The following is a 6,000-nucleotide window of genomic DNA, read 5'->3' as shown; positions in this document are numbered from 1 at the left end:
CATTGGGGAGGGTATGTGCTTTGGTGAGTGCTGTGAAGTGTGTAAACCTGGTGATTCACAGACCTGTACCCCTGGGGATAAAAATATATGTTTATAAAAAATAAAAAATTTAAAAAAAAAAAAAAAGAATAAACATTGTTTGATCACCTCTGTTGGTCTGCATTCCTATTAGAATTTAGATCATGCATTAGCATGACTGAACAATTTCTAAGGTTAAAGTAGTTGGAGATTAGCAGGAAAGGAAAAATACACCAAATGGAAATATAAAACAAGAAATTATCCATCACAAAAGTAATTTGAGTAAGTTGACCACATATATTATTTTATGGATACCTCCTGGACTTCTTGGCAAAGCAAATTTTTAGTCACATAGAAAATATCGAGTAACTGGAATACAGTTTTGAAGTCTATATCAAAGGATTAATTCACTGAGAGAACAACACAGATATGATGACTTTTAGATTTTTTGGTGGCGTGGGAGAAGTAATAACAATTCCAACTGTAAGGCACAATTAAGCAAATGAGAAATTCCAGAGAAAAAGTGTAAGTAGCTATTAACAAAAGTGGCATTCTATATTGACATAGTACTTACACATTTTCCTCCTTTAATTTTCTTTTCTTTAAAAATTTTAAACTTCACAGTTGGATTTCCAATCCAACCATGCATACATTTGCTAAAACGTAAAATCTACCAAAGTCAATTATAACAATTTAACTTGTTTTATATATCAACATTCATCTTATCTCCAGAAGTTATATGTCTGGTTCATCCCTGTAAAAGTTGAGAAGAGATTATAAATAGATCCTACATGAATGAAACAAGAAAGTGTCTGTATTGTCTGAAATGCTCTAATTTATGTCTACCATTTATTACTTCTTTGCCTATCATACTCAGCCACAACCATTCAGAATGAGTATTCTTGTTACTTACTATTTTTGAGAACTACATAGATGCTATTCATATCCAAGGTATGTCTCTGTTGAGATTTTTTCTTTCTTTCTTTTTTTTTTTTTTTTTTTTGGTGCTGGTGGTTTTGTTTGTTTTTTGTTTGTTTGTTTTGGGTAGACACACACACACATAAACACATGCATAATACTTTCCTCAGTAAAATTTGTTATTCTTGGCAAAATTCAGATTTTCACTTGGCTTTTGTATGAACATTTATCTTCCTCTTGTTTCCATCACAGGTGAGATAATTTGGTGGTCATTTATACATATTCAGCTTTTTTCGTGTTTATAGGTAATCAACTATATATTTAGCTATTTTCATGTTTTCACATATGTTTTACGTATTACTTACTGTATTCACTACACAATTATACTTTTCCAAGGTTATGTAAAGTAAGTTGGTATTAATTCTCAATTTTATAAAATACGGATACAAATGAGTTCTGACCTTTCAAAAAACAAAGCTAGTGAAGGAACAGAAATGAAAAGCCCAATTTTTGACATGGCCTTCCTCCTCCTGCTCCTCCTTGTATCTTCATCTTCTTTTTTCTTACTTTCATCTTCATTTTGTAGCTAATTAAGGAACTGCAGTTGCTTTGCTCTACAGCAAAACATTTATTTGAATTGAAATGGCTTTGCTGGAAAAGAATTGTTTTCCCTGCTCTAATGTATAATCTTAGTACCCAGTGTGAAAATAAATTAAGAACTCTACGTGAAGATGTTCATCTCAATGATTGTTTACTGCTTTAATCTCTATAAGAAATAAAGATTATTCTTTAATTAATGGGTAATTATAAACCAGACCTGAAAGTATTTCTTAAAAAAAAAAAAATTCAGGGGCACCTGGGTGGCTCAGTTGGTTATATATCTGCTTTCAGCTCAGGTTGTGATCCCAAGGCCCTAAGATCAAGCCCCATGCCAGGCTCCCAGCTCAGCGGAGAGTTTGATTCTCCTCCTCCCCCTGTTTGTGTTCTCTCTCTCTTGATTACTTTCTGTCTCTAAAATAAATAAATACAACCTTAAAAAAAATCATTCAGGGGCTCCTGGGTGGCTCAGTGGGTTAAAGCCTTTGCCTTCAGCTTAGGTCATGATCTCAGGGTTCTGAGATGGAGCCCCATGCCGGGCTCTCTGTTCAGCAGGAAGCCTGCTTCCCCTCCCTGCATTTGCCTACCTCTCTGCCTATTTGTGATCTCTGTCTGTCAAATAAATAAATAAAATCTTTAAAAAAATAATTCAAAAACTGGTTACTTCTTTAAATAAATGATAAGAGATAAGACAAAGAAAATAAATGTTCAACAACTAGTGTACTGGCAAATTAGATACTATGGACTTTCCCATAGTCACTTTAAAAAATAAATCATTGCATCTATCATTACTTCTCAGACTTATGTTTCTTACTTTAAATTATAATTTTCTTTATCCTTTATTGATATTTAAAAATGTAGGAAAATGACATACCTTATTAGGTAAAAAAAAAAAAAAAAAAAAAGCTCCAAAGACCAAAATCCAAAAAACAAAACAAAACACAAAACAGTATTTGTAAATCTCCAAAGAAAATATTCTAAAAAGCCACTCATTGTATCTGTTCCTATATGTGGGATTTAGGGGTTTGATTTTATTTTTGTTTATATAAAAAGCCAGAAACATTACAGAATTATATTTCATTCTTTGAGGGGCGCCTGGGTGGCTCAGAGGGTTGAGTCTCTGCCTTCAGCAGAGACTGATTTGAAATATAAAACAAGAAATTATCTGATTTGAAAGACCATTCTACATTTGTCTAATTTACATGGGGTTGCCTTCTGATTCCTTTTCTTGTACTGCACCTTTCTAGCTTGGTATCAAATTTATAATAGCTCCACGGAATGAGTTGGATGGTTTTCTATTTATCCTACATGTACAGAAGTTCCAAGAAAATTTGATTAAAGGTATTTGTAAATCAGCTTTCATATATTTTTAAAGATTTTATTTATTTATTTTTTTGCACCATGAACAGGTGGGAGGGCAATGAGAGAAGAAGAGAAAATCTGAAGCAAACTCCATGCTGAGCACAGAGCCCAATGCTGGGCTCAATCTCACAACCTTGGGATCATGACTTCAAGCGAAAATGAGAGTTGGACACTGGACCACCCAGGTATCTACCAGCTTGTATATTTGACATACAAGTTATTGGTTTGGTGATTCCATATCTTTGGATTGTCATAAAATTCAAGTTTAATTTTTCATTGTATAATTTTGCTAATACCTGGTTTTTTGAAGATAGATCACTGTTTCCATTTTCAAATTTCTTTTTAAAATTCCTTATTTCTTGTATTTCCATTGTCAAACTGGCTTCTGCTTTCTGCCTAAATCACTGCTTCCCTCCCACCCCACTTAATGTAGGGTCAATGGGCCAGGCCCTACTTTCCCTCTTTCAAAGATCTTTTATTCTGAGTAGAACATGGAATTTTAAGCCCTTTTTCAAAATTTAAATGTAGTTGAAACAAAATATATTAGTTTCAGGTATATAGCATAGTGATTCAATAACTCTACATTTTGCTATGCTCACCACAAGTGTAGCTATCATCAGTCTCCATATAATGTAATTACAATACCACAAACTATGTCTTCTGTGTTGTACTTTTTATCCTCATGACTTATTCATTCCATAAGTGGATTCCTGTACCTACCATGCCCCATCATCCATTTTGTCCATCACTCTACCTTCCTCCTCTCTGGCAACCATCAGTTTGTTCCATTTTTATAGGTCTGATTCTGCTTATTTGTTTCTTTATTCATTTTATTTTTTAGATTCCACATAGAAGTGAAATAATATGGTATTTGTCTTTTTCTATCTGACCTATTTTAGCATAATATCTTCTGAGTTCATCCACATTGTCCCAAATGGTAAGATCTTATTTTTCACGGCTATGTAATATTCCATTTTAAATATTTTATACATACATACATCTGCCCACATCTTTATCCATTCATCTACTGGCTTGCTTCATATATATTCATCACTTGGCTTGCTTTCATATCTTGGCTAAATATTCCTTCAATAAACATAGGGGTGTACCTATCTTTTAGAATTAGTGCTTTTATTTACTTTGGGTAAATACTCAGCTGTGGAATTATTCAATCATAAGGCAGTAATTTCTTTGATATTGGCCAGAGCCAAAGTTTTATTGATATGTCTCCTAAGGCAAGGGAAACAAAAGCAAAAAGGAGCCATTGGGACCACATAAAAATAATTATAAAATGTAAAAAATATAATGAAAAAAAAAAAAGCTTTGGCACAGCAAAAGAAGCCATCAACAAAACAAAAGGTCATTGTCTCCTATTGAATTGCAGAATATATTTGCAAATGGTATTTTAATAAGGGTTTAATATTCAAATTTTACAAATAATTTATATGACTCAACATCAAAAGACCAAAATAATCTGATTTAAAAATAGGCAGAGGACCTGACTAGACATTTCTCCCAAGAAGAAATACAGATTGCCCACAGACACATGAAAAGATGCTCAGCATCACTCATCATCAGGGAAATGCAAATCAAAACCACACTTCACACCTGTCAGAATTTTAAGCTCTTTTGTATTCAATTCTTAAGTGCAGTATTCATTTACATTTTTGCTTAACTTGAACACTTTCTTTTTTATCAGTGAGGTATTTTTTTTCAGTGTCTCACTCTACTACCCATCTCCCCCTCTCTTCTTTCTTCTTGTTTTGCCTTTAAAACTATTATTTTAGTATTTTCCTGTCATTCTAATTTTCATATATTTGTCTAATTTTGTTTTAAGTTGTCTTTCTCTTAGTAGATCATTCTGGGTCTATTATCATGATAGATTCTTTTGGCTGATGTGGTGGCAATGAGATCCTTTGGTTCTGTCTCTATTTTCATTAGGCATTTAAATTTATAGTAATTGACATTAGCTCAGCACAAATCTAAGATTGTGAAAATGAAAATGCAGCCCAGACAGAGCTCAAAAGAACCACAACAGCAGCACAACACATACATTCTTGGAAAATGTGGGGGTCTAGCCTCTGTTTTTTCACACATGGGTCCCCTTCTGTTCCTCATACTCTTCCTCCTTTCCCCCATTGGTTTCATTCTAAATAGATCTTAAAGTAGAAAGAAAAAAAAATGATTGTTCCATCAGATTGTCTTTGGATGCCAGAAAACACAGGTTGTTTCTGTATTTGACTTTGGTTATGACTTGAAGTCAAAAAAATAAACAATCAGGCAAGCAAACAAGCAAACAAATATCACAAGAAGAAAAAGCATCACGTGTGAATTCCCTGGATCCTATCCCTCCTGGTCTCTTATTTGGCAGCTTACCCTCAAACATTCTGGCTGATTGTATAGGATATTCAGTACAGTTGTTTTTAGTGGTAATATTTGAAATCTGTTTTTAAACAGCTTCTAATTTCTCTCTTTTTCACCTGTTCCCATTCAAATGGAAGACAGAGACAGAGAGAGACAGAGAGAGAGAGAAGGAGAGAATAATAGAAAGACAGAAAATAAAGAAGGAGAGAGAAGGGGACCAGAAAGCCTTCATGATGAATCTCTTTTACTTCAAAAACTCAGCCAGGCATATAACTGATGGACAATTTCCCTTGGATCTCAAAGTCTCAGCTGAAGAATCTGCCCACAGTAGCGCTTGCTAGAGGCTTTGCGCTGACTTATTCCTTTATTCTCCCACTTCTACTTCTCTTTTCTCTCTTACCTTTTCCGTCCCACCTGTTATGAGCAAACTAGATGTCACTTATTCTTAGGGAGATGTTGAAGGCTCGTGCTATATACCTGGACAACATACCTGTGTTATTTTTCATGACCAGGAAACCCAGGAGGACCCACAGATTAAAAGAAGCCTCAGATTCATTCAGTCTAAGTCAGTGATTCCATTTAAGGTACATTAAGAGCTGAGTTGCATAAAAATGGAAGGTTATGAAGCTACCTCCATTAAATAGAAAGTGTAAAGTTTTTTATTGCTCTTTAGGCACAGATTATTAATGCTGTAATGACACTAAAGAGTATTAAATGCAAATTTGCAAAGCTCTAAGGAGC

At 33.9% G+C, this 6,000-nt stretch overlaps 1 long non-coding RNA gene across 1 annotated transcript in view; it reads left to right on the top strand.

Annotated features, from left to right (window-relative positions):
- LOC132010283 (uncharacterized) overlaps window positions 1–6,000 on the top strand; it is a 41,218-nt gene that overhangs the window by 9,773 nt on the left and 25,445 nt on the right. The window contains exon 3 of the long non-coding RNA XR_009402211.1: window positions 2,943–3,080. This is a non-coding gene — a long non-coding RNA (uncharacterized LOC132010283). The remainder of the gene's footprint in view (window positions 1–2,942; window positions 3,081–6,000) is intronic.

This window comes from Mustela nigripes, chromosome 2 (genome assembly GCF_022355385.1).
Source record: "Mustela nigripes isolate SB6536 chromosome 2, MUSNIG.SB6536, whole genome shotgun sequence".
NCBI lineage: Eukaryota > Metazoa > Chordata > Mammalia > Carnivora > Mustelidae > Mustela > Mustela nigripes.
This window is presented reverse-complemented; position numbering and strand designations above follow the sequence as displayed.